Genomic DNA, 11,947 nt, shown 5'->3' on the forward strand with positions numbered 1-11,947 from the left:
AAGGTTCTCTAAGAGGTCCATTGCTTCTCCCACTTCAGTGGTTAGTTCGGGCTTAGGGACCATGGATTTTGGGGCTTTCTGTTTTATGTTATAGCCCTCAACATCAAAGTCAGCCTTTCTCTTTCCAAGGGATGATTTAGGGACCGTCACTTGTGACCTAGTAACGTCTATTTCCTAGGGATCTAGGGAGCTTCTGTCAATTGGCTGATCGATTTTCTGAAATTCCCCTACGTTCTCCGGAGGTTGGGGAAGTTGCACAAACAGCTTTCTCGGCTGAGCGACTTTAGGGCTCTCAATTGGCTGATCTATTTCGGGGGTGCTCTGATGGACGCCTGAATAGTAGGTAGATTGTCCTAAGGATACGTTCTTCCTCGGCCTTCCTAAGGGCTTCCTAGCTGGTACACTGCTTAGTAGATTCAATGTTAGAACATTGAGACCCATATCACCTCCAGGCTGGTCCTCAAAGAAGTCTGTATGTGTGTGTTGTTTAACAGCTCTCATGTCTGGTTCCTAAAAGAGCCAGGCTTTAGCTGTGTTTTCAACATACCTAATAAACACTGCTTCTTTACCCCTATTCATTAGCTTGTCACTTCTTGCCTATTGAGGTTGGGATCTTGTGTCCATATAGACAACAGCTTTGCATCCCTAAACTTTCAAATGGTTGATGGTCGGTTTGATACCATCAAAAGCCTCATCTGGTGAAACCTTGAACCTATCGTAATCTGGGCTATTTGGCAGTTTTTCCTCATATAAGTTTGGGCCTCTAGTGCTTCAGGCCAAAATTCAACCGGCATTTTAGCCTCTACAAGCATTGCCCTTATAGAGTCCTCTGAGGTTTGTATTGACCTCTCAACTGGTCCATTCTGTAGAGAGTTGTATGCCTCAGTCGGCTCGAGCCCAATCCCTAAATCCTTCTCCCACTGCTTCACTAATGCAATAAGTTCTTTTGCATTGTCAAGTCTTACTGCTTTTAGCTGCGCTGATGATTTCCTCTCTGCTTTGATCTTCCAGTTCTGGAGAGCAACTGGAGCATCTTCTCTTTTCCTAAGAGGAAAGGTCCACTTCTTCCTAGAGAAGTTGTCAACAATCTCAAGCTAGTATTTGAATCCTAGTCTTGAGATTGGTAGTGGGCCACATATGTCAATAGATACAAGGGCAAGTCTTTCAGGTCTTCTCTCTGTAACTTTGCCTTTGTACTTCTTCATCTTTGCTATTGAACATACTCTGCACTGGTGAAAGCCATCCTTAGGGATAGGAATGGGTTCTTTTAAGTCTGTTACCTTGTGAAGATTCTGGAGCAAATTCTTCCCAAGGTGTGCAAATCTTCTATGCCAAAGCTCCCACTGCTTCAGGTCGGTCTCTGATTGAGCAGTCACAAAGGCATTCTCCATTGGTGGTGCACATGATGAGTAATGTGCCCGTTCTTGTAGGAGAGGAGAAATCTCATCAATGAATGGAACCCCCCCAAGGAGCTTTGTCTGGACAACAGTCTCACCAGAGGGGGAAACAAGAGAAAATGATGGAGGTTGCACACCAAACTGCTTGCTAAACTGGTTCCATGAAACCAGGTTCACTCCTAGCTTAGGTACAAGTAGGACATCTTCCAAAACAACTTTTCTGCCAGCTCTCCCACTCATCTCTGCATTCCCAATATGAGTGGCCAATAAAAACCCACCTCCCACTTTGATCCATTTCTTCCTTGTCAAGGGAGTCATAGATCTAAAGAGGCAGCTTTGGTCAGTTATATGGGATGAAGCATAGGAGTCAAGTAACCACTCTGACGAGGGGAACTTGCCTTGGACTTCTGCAGTTGAGTGAGCCACTTCATCATACTCATCATCATCAGACATTGTCTCTGGGGATGAGCTGCATGAGTCACGTGACTCTTGGGCGGAAAAACCTTTTCCAGTCTTCTTTGCTTTAGAGGTATAAGACTGGGCCTGGTTCTTCTGGAGTGACAGCATGTCAGAGCTGAGTTTCTTCACCATTTTCTTAAGTTCTTCTATAGAGGACTTCTCTCTTGGTGTCCTCCTTGAAGTGGGTGGTGGAGTTCTCTTCTTCTTGGCATGTGTTGTATTCTGGGAAGATGGTGGTTAGGAATGAGATCTAAGGACCTTTCTTGCCTCAGGCAAACTAGGGCAGTCCTTGATCAGATGATCCTTCTCACAGAGAAGGCAGGAGAGTGGTCTTGCTAGACCTGAGGGCTTGACCCAGGTGGCTGCTATGCCATACTCAGCCTTAGAGGGATCCAACCTGGCTTCTTGAGCTTCAAGGATCTTTAAGGTCCTTTCATGATCCATCTTTGGCTGAGCCGAGATAGTATCCCTGGCTACATGGTAGTCAGGTGGCAGTGAGCTTAAGAGCTGGGTCATCCTCACATCAGCTTTCCTGTAATGCTGACCCTCTGGGTCAACATCAGCAATCCTTTTTCCAAGAGAAACCAGGTGTGTCCATGCAGATCTGATAGTGAACTCTTCACTCATCTCAAAGGTCACAAATTGCTTTGTGAGCTCATGTGCATAGGTTGGTAGCACCTGGCTATACTTGTTCCAGAGATACACCCACTTCTCAGCAGCTCTTCCAGATTCACATGAGCCCTCAAGCTCAAATTCATCTTCTTCTGTGATCCTACTAAGGATACTGAAGTTGCACACTGCATTGTGTCTTGTCCATGTTGGCGTATTGAGGATCTCTTTGGTTGTAGCCTCTTCTTGGAGTTTTAGAGTCTTGCCCTTGATGTTGTCAAAAGACACTTCCATTAGGTCATCAATTGCAAAGAATGCTAATTGGCTCTCCATCTTGTATCTCTGAAGGTTGAACCATCTCTTCCAATTGTCCCTCCCAAGAATTGGGATTTTGCCTCCCTTCTCCTCTGTCTTCTCTTAGTATGAATCCATAATAAATTGGATGTAATGAAACAAGGTGTGTATGTTCCAATGTGGTGGCTCAGATCCTGCTGAGGCTTCTGGTGTAGAATGGGAAAGTTCGTAGGTGTGGATACTAAGGCCTGCTTAGTAAAGTAAAGAAGGAGCGGTGTGAGGTCTCGGGGCTAGGACATAGGTCTGTCTCTCCTAGCAGAGCTTCAAATGACTTACTTGAAGTCCTTCTTAATACTATCTCGATGTAGTTCTGCCTACAGAGTATCTTCAAGGTATTGGCTTTGAGTAAGCCGCACAGAGTCCTTGTCTAGGTTACCTATCACTTAATATCGAACTAAGCTCCTTGACAGGATAGACGGGGTAGACTTCTGATTCCCAGATGTTTTCTGCTACGATAGCAAGGGATACAAGTAACCTGTACTGATATAGGTTGCTCTTATTCCTACACAAACCCGGGCTCATAACCTATTGAACAGGCACGGGTAGATAGTAGCGGAGTGGAGTAAGAGATCAATCTTCAACTGACTAATAGCACGAGCATGTAGCAATATATCAGGAACCAATATGTTGATTGTGTTGAATGTCTATCTAAGCTAAAGGGGAGAGAAGGTATCTCCCTACAAGCTAAGTTATCGTAGATGCCTTAGGCTGCTAGATCACTTCCTAATTGTTGACTCCCTTTGAGATGCTACATCTTAACAAAGGCGGTTTTAATACTATCGAAGGCCGATAACGGTGGATCTATACAGAACCTACCCAAGTTATTAATACTATAGTAACCGCTATTTATGTAACTTCCCCCTCCCCTAAAGGATATTAGGGAATACTAGAAGTTTGGAGATTAGGGTACTCTAATAAAAGAAAAAGAAGATGTCGTTCAGTTCGACCTATCCGAACACCTAGCGCTACCTTAGGTTATAGGCAACAAGAGGTCAAGGGGGGACGGAGATAATAACTCTAAAGAGTATAAGGCTAAACACTATAAGGCTCTTATTGCCTAGATATTCTATCTAGACCCTATAATGAGCTAGGTAGAGGAGATTCTAAACGACGTAGAAGAATATACATTTGCTACTATTAGGTAGGCTATAGCCTATTAGTAGGAAGTGCTAATCCTAAAGTCCTATAAGGTAGCCGTAGGAGACCCCGAATAGGGACATATATAGGGAGAGGTATTCGAGAACGAACTTATTACCTTAGTAAGCAATAACACCTAGGAAGCAGTTATACCGCTAAAGGGTACGAATCTAATTACTTCTAGGTAGGTCTTTAATGTGAAAAGAATGATTAGTAGAGCTATTAAGAAGTTTAAGGCAAGACTAGTTATAAGAGGGTTTTTATAGAAATATAGGGTTGACTTCGAAGAGACCTTTATACCTACTATTAGACTTGATACTCTCCGAGTATTCATAGCAGTAGTGTGTAAGAGAGATCTCGAGATATACCTAGTAGATATAAATAATGCTTTTACCTAAAGTAGCCTTCTTAAAGACATCTATATAATCCTACCCCTAGGAGTTAAAGCACCTCTAAACATAGTGTTCAAGGTCCTACGAAGCCTTTATAGGCTTAAGCAAGTAGCTAGAGACTGGAACAAGCTCTATGTTACGAAGCTAGAGAAGATTAGATTTACCTAGTCCTAGGTAGATCTATGCCTACTTATCTATACGGATAGAGACCTTATAGTCCTTACCTATATAGATGACATACCTATTATAGCTCCGAAGCTATTAGATGTTTAGTGGTTTAAGGCTAAGCTTAGAAAAGTGTTTAAGATTAAAGATCTTAGTAAACCTACAAAGATCCTTAGAATAAGGATTATAAGAGACAGGTCCTAAGGCACTTTGAAGCTTAATCAAGGACACTATGTCCACGCTAACTTAGCCAAGATGAATATAGCTAGAGAGAAGGCTACGCCAACCTACTCACCTATAGAGAGCTACGAGCATTTAGTACCTACGGCACCTATAGATAAGAGGTGCAACAAATAGGATTACTAGAGCTATAATAGTACCTAGATGTAGCTAATGATAATAACAAGGCTAGACTTAGTATTCCCCCTTAGAAGAATTAGCTCATTTGTTGCTAATCCCTCGTAGTAGTATATAAAGGCTTTAAAGAAGCTCTCCTAATACCTACGGTAGTACCTAGACCTAGGTCTTATATATAGAAAGGGAGGGGGCAATCTCTAGGGATACTCGGACTCTAACTACGCTATAGACAAAGTGGATAGAGTCTCAATTCTAGGATACGTATAGTTCCTTTATAGATCACCTATGTCCTAGATAAGTAGGAAGTAGAAGTCTGTTATAATATCAATAATAGAAGCTAAGTTTATAGCTATAAACGTAGCCGTAAAGTAGTCATAATTTCTTACTGCTGTCCTTAGGGAAATGGGGTGCCTAGAACTAGTGGGAAAGAGCTCTTTCTAGCCGAGTATAAGGGTAAGCAAGGGCACTGTTAACGAGCTAAGGCTAGTCAAGCTTATAGGTAATAACTTAGCCGCTTTAACACTTATTAAAGATGCCTATATATATAAAAGGTCAAAGCATATTAATATTATATATAACTATGTTAGACATCTCTAGTGGCAGAAGAAGATTGTAGTAGACTACTACTATATAAAGGACATAGCTACTAATAGGTTAATAAAGCCCCTTAATAGCTAGTAGTTCTAAAACTTTATAAGGTAGCTCTAGCTTACGTAAAGGGATTATAGGAGACTATATAGCCTAAGTAGGAGTGTTCAGAACATATAGGCCGTAGGACAAGCATATAGGTGTAGGTGTGTTATATAACTAGATTACGTGACTAGGGTTTACTAGCCTATAGGCTAGCAAACATCCGGACACCTAGCATCTACCTATACTAACACCGGCGATACTATATATAGATACACGCTATCCTATTAGGTCCTTCTTTGTCTTTCGTGTAATCCGCCGTCTTCTACTACTACGTAACTCGTACCTATTTAATATATCTAAGCTTTTACTACTTCTAACTCTCTATTCGAAATTGGATAGGGCCGCTTAAACGGTAGCCGAGTATTCTTCTTTAGCTTAATCTTATAATCTAGGCTAGGGCAATAAGGTAGTAGCTTATCTAACTCTAACTTCGAGAATAGAGCTTACCGATAATAGTATATAGCCGGTAGCTTACCGAGTACGTCGGGGTCCTTCTACTTCCGGTATAGCTTTTCTATAAATACGTTATAATCAGTTAAATTTATTACGTAGGCCTCTACCTAGTGCTCCTATCGATAACGGAGCGTCCTATAGTAGCTGTCTTTAATATATATAGCGTGCGCAAATATAGCGTTACCGCCTATAACCTTTCGTACTATTATAGCGTAAAGCCCTAACGCTTATACTATAACTAGATCGGCCGCGCTCTTAGCCGTATATACTTCGCGTAGGTTAATCTATATAGTATATACTTCTATAGGATCAGACGTACTATCATCGCTCATCGATCTCTGCGCCAAAACAAGACACATTCGAAAGCTCTCATCAAGGCCATTCTAACGATATATAAAGCAGGCCACTGCCCCTAGGACTGAGGGAGTTCTACCTCATTCAATCTGGACAGCTTGAAGCTCTCTTCACCCTGTTTCTTCAGCTCCAAACGCCGCGGAGGTGCCTAGCTACATTAGGCAACTCCTAGGCAATGGTAGCCTAGGCTACGGCACTAACGGCGCCTACGGCCCTACAGGCGAAGCCCCCCTAAGACAACTGGCAGCAACTTATAGAGGACGCAAAAAGTATAGAAACTAACGATCAGCTCCCTTACCGGTCTCTACAGGTAACGATCACTTAGCTACGCACGGCGCTTGTACTGTCGTATTACCGAGGGCAACAAGAAATGAGGACGACGTCCTAGGCGATTAGCAAGGCCACCCGGAATCAACACCCCTATAGCTAGGCATCGGTCGCGGCATCGATACTAGGCCCCCGCCCAACGCACGATGTAGTTACGATCCGCATTGTAGCAAAGGAAGACTAGGCCGAAGTTACGAAGCTATCGAACAAGGAGCTCGCCTAACGAATCAACTAACTAGGGGTGGTCGTAGTGAACCAACAGTCTAACGGCACTCTACAGATCTATACTAGCTCTACCACTGCTAGGAGGCACCTAGAGGCATAGCTACAGTGGGCATCTAAGGTTGCGGCATTAGCGAAGGTCTTAACGAAACAATTCACGATCCTAGTCCACGACATGCCTAAGGAGTTTGACCTAACCAACTAGGGTCACCTACGCGCTCTCTAAGAGGACAACCCGGTCACTCTTAACTCTCCAATCCAGAAGGCGACTTGGCTCTATAGGAAATGGCTAGAAGGCAAGAAGGCCTCGGCGCTAATAGTATGGCTACAAGACGCGAAAGCGGCGGATCTAGCGATAGAACAAGGCCTGGTCTGGCAATACAGCCTCAAGACAGTAGAAAAGCACTCCTTATCCTTTCGTGTCCTCCAATGCTTCAAATGCTAACAGTATGGACACCAAACCCACACGTGTACAAACAAGCAGGCCTGCTCGAACTGTGTAGGAGACTATATGTCTAGGGACTGTACATCGACTACGAGACGGTGCGCGAACTGTCCGGGGCACCACCTATCGTATAGTGCGGAATGCCTACAGCGGAAACTAGCGAAAAACAAGGCAATCACAAACAGAACCGTCGCCCCAAGATTCTACGGCGACCGTAAGGCTAGCCTACACCGGAACCAACTAGCGGCGGTCGGGCACAAGCGCCCTAGGGCCGAGAACGATGTAAAGGATGCGCAACCTAGGGCGTACGGGAGGCCACGTGCTCTGCTAGCTACGGCGAGGGAATCTAACTAGGCCCGGCTCCCCTTTAGTACACAGCCGATAGGCGTAGACCAGGACGCATAGGGCAGTAGGACACAGGACGATATAGAGGAAATGATTGTCGATGCCGATGACTAGCCTCGACACGCTTAGCATCATCCAGTATAACGTCAACCATAGCAAGGATATAGTCCAGAACCATTTCCTACACGAGGCGGACCCGCGCGTCCACCACGTCCTTGCAATCCAGGAGCTATGGATTAACCCGCACCATAAGAGACCAACGACCTACAAGTCACTAGGCTACACGACATGCCTACGAGGCGACAGCAGACCCCGCACGTGCTTCTATGTTAGCAAGGACATACTAGAATCCGACTGGGAGGTAGTGTACTACGCAGACGAAGAAGGCGGGGGCGATATTACCTCCCTCTACGTGGGTAGCACCTGGATACACAACCTATATATGCAACCGCCAGCCTCGAGGTCTAGCCGCGACCTAGGGGTCTGCAGACACCTAGACAGTGCGCTCAAGAGACAAGGGTGCCACATCGTAGTAGGAGACTTCAACATATACCACCCTTCCTAGGAAAGCCTTATGTAGCCGCACCCTATAGCCGACGAAGTACTCGACTTGATAGCGACCAACGCAATTGCCCTCAATACCCCGAAGGACCTGGGCACCTGGAAGAGAGGGGGACTCTAAGGCACGATCGACCTCTCCTGGATCTCAGATAGCCACTACTACACGGTAACCTACTGCGGGATCGAACATGAACTCGAGGCGTCGTCAGACCACATGCCAGTCAGGACCTCTATTGCGACACAGATACAACGCACACCAGCGAGAACCCCTAAGCCAAACTGGGGAAAGGCCCACTGGGCCAACATCTAGGCGTACCTCGATGACTCTAAGAGGCTAGTCTAGATCGCGCAGCAGCAATACAACAGTAAAGACGAGATAGACGAAGCAGTCCAGGGGTTGACAGACGAAATAAGAAAAGCGACCTCACTTCACGTTCCGCTTGCCTAACCAACGACATGGTCCAAACCATACTGGACGCCGGAGTGCACTGCGGTAGTAAGAGAAGCAAGGAGAGCCCGCCGGGTGTAGACGAGCAGCTATAGCGAGGAGGCCTGGAACGTATACAGGGAGGCATGCCAACAGAAGAAAGCCATAATACGAAGGGAGAAAGCAGTCGGCTGGAGGGCTATAGTGGAAGAAATCGCCGGCAAGCCAGAGAGGATGTGGAAGCTAGCGAAATGGGCCCGACAGGACCCTACACAGGGCCCCTCCTTCTCTATCCCAGCGCTACAATCGCCTAGTGGCCCGGTTAGCGACCCCGAGGCCAAGGCGCGTCTACTGGCTAGCAAGTTCTTCCCGCCCCTAGTCGAGGCTGATCTAAGCGACATAAACAGCTCTACTCCCCTAGCCCCTAGTATCGCGGTCCAACAGGAGGTGTCCGAGGGAGAAGTTGCCGCTGTGCTAAGGAAGTTGCCGGCGAAGAAAGCCCCGGGGCCGGATGGGATCCCAAACGAGCTACTAAAGAAGTGTAGAGATCAACTAGCCCTAGCAGTTGCAGCGATCTTCAACGCCTGCCTATAGACCGGGTACCACCCGATAGCTTTTAAACAATCGACGACAGTGGTCCTACGCAAGCCGTAGAAGGAAGACTATACGCAGGTGAAGTCGTACCGCCCAATTGCGCTCCTTAACACTCTTAGGAAGGCGCTTGAGAAGCTGGTTACAACGAGACTCTCCGAGGCGGCAGAGGAACACTCCCTACTCCCGGACACCCAGATGGGTGCGCGCCCATAGCGATCGACGCTATCCGCGATGGAACTTATCACCTCTTAGGTAAAGGCCATCTGGTATAAGAATAGGGACAAGGTGGCTTCCTTACTTAGCCTAGACATATCGGGAGCCTTCGACTACGTGTCACACCCGCGGCTACTCTACATCCTAAGGTCGAAGGGACTCCCTGAGTGGCTTGTCAACTTCGTACGGTCCTACCTCCAAAACCGTAGTACGTCGATCCTGGTCGGCTAGTACAGAAGCCCATTTCAAGCAGTCCATACTGGAATCCCGCAAGGCTCAACGCTAGTACCTATTCTGTTCCTCTTCTTTATGGCGACGCTGCTCCCAGCCCTAGAATCCCAGAACACCGCTGCGAGCGGCTTCGTAGACGACACAAACATCCTAGCGTGGTCTTCCTCGACTAAGGAGAACTGTAGGCTACTAGAAGAGAAGCACAAGATCTACGAGGACTGGGCTAGGAGGCACGGGGCTCGGTTTGCCCTAGAAAAGTACAATCTGATACACTTTACGCGCCGGCCACGGTTCCACAATATGCAAGCTTCTATCCAGATACAGGGGCACACGACTAACCCGGCAAATCAGCTCAGGATCCTCGGACTATAGGTGGACCCGGCGCTACGGTGGAGGAAGCACGTACAGGCAATATTACGGAAAGCTAAACAGAATATAGCATTATACTAGAGGCTCACTGCGTCTATATAGGGGGCGGACTTCCGGCAGTCACGACTTCTATATACGGCTATTGTACGGCCAGTCCTTACCTATAGCAGCCAAGTGTGGTCCTTAGGCGAGAGGGCCTGCCTATCGAAGGGACTCGTCGCGCCGCTAGCGAAGATCCAAAACCAATGCCTAAGGAAGGTCACCGGGGCATATAAGTCGACACTAACGAGGATGCTTAAGCACGAGACCGCTATACCGCCGATCGACCTATACATCTAGGGACTACGGACCTCCTACTTAGGCAAGTCGGCACAGTACCTAGTATAGAAGGTCATCGCCAGTGCAGTCGCAAGGGCCCGCGAATCAGTACTAGCGCATAGGGGCATTCGACCCGGAAACGAGCCGAACTACCGGGCAAGGGACGAATAGCTAGCAACACAATAGGAAGGTGAGAAATCGTTTGTAGAGCAACTATGGAAAGAGAGGTGGAACAACCAGGTTGTAGGGCATAGTGGACGCCCTTAGCCAGCGGGACAACCTAAGGAATGGTCAGCTACAAAATCCGCGGTCAAGCACCCCCCGAAGCTTATCCACTACCGCCTTACGAGGGCATAGAGTAGCATAGCAACCCAACTACGAAGCGAACACATCGGCCTCTAGGGGTACCTATCATGGAGGAAGGTTCTAGGATACACGAATACTAGCTGCCCCTACGGCTATCGCTCCTAGAACGTACGGCACGCACTCCTCGTCTGTCCGAGGTGGTCGCTAGGAAGGGGGGAGTGGATGGCAAAGGCGAGGAACCGGACGATTGGGGCACTTCTTAATAACGCTAAGGACCTACGGCGCATTACGAACTGGATACTAGAGAAGGGCTGGCTAGAACAGTACCGCCTAGTAGGAGCAGTGCAGGAAGAGAGGACACGACGCAGCGCGACGAGACCGGCTAGGAGCGGGGGCTAACGGGGTAGTGACATGGACTACGTACGTTTAGAGGGAAAGCTAAACTAGACAAGGAGTAGTCGGGGGCGGGAAGGGTTTTCACCTATTCGGGTTTCCCTTTGTACATAACAATAGATATATACCTACATAGGCCGGATAGGGTCCTAGAACAGGGGAATGACAAATCTATCTATCTATATACTTCTATACCTCTCGTACGATAGAGTCTCCGGAGTTCTTATAAGTTAATCCGCTTAATACCGTCTCTATACCTAGCTCTAACTCTTTTAGCGCCGACTTCGAGGGGCTAAGGGACCGGTATATCGTAGATATTAGGTCGCTTAAGGCTATCGTAGTCGGGTACTAGCGTTAGTAGTAACTCGGGGATAGGTAACGTTACTAGTAGGCTAACGTTCTTATAGAGAGAGTAATTCTAATAGTTAACGTCGTTAAAGGTAAGTACGCTTCGCTTCTAGTCTTTATAAGGGCTATGCTTCGCGTACTATCTAAGGCTAAGGACTATATTATAGTAGGTATCGGTAACTAGGTATTTAACCGTCTCGATATAGCCTTAAAGGTTTAGTTCAATGTTTATAGCTTTAGTAATAATTATTAGTACTTAGGAGCTATTACCTAGGCCTAGCGTAAAGGGCTTAATATCGTAGAGCGGGAATTTGTGTTTTTACGTAAAGGAAGTATTAACGAGTTTAGAGTTATTACTATTATTAAGGAAGGTATATATAGATAGATTTGTCATTCCCCTATTCTAGGACCCTATTCGGCCTATATAGGTATATATCTATTGTTATGTACAAAGGGAAACCCGAATAGGTGAAAACCC

Source organism: Fulvia fulva, chromosome 5 (assembly GCF_020509005.1).
Source record: "Fulvia fulva chromosome 5, complete sequence".
Taxonomy (NCBI): Eukaryota; Fungi; Ascomycota; class Dothideomycetes; order Mycosphaerellales; family Mycosphaerellaceae; genus Fulvia; species Fulvia fulva.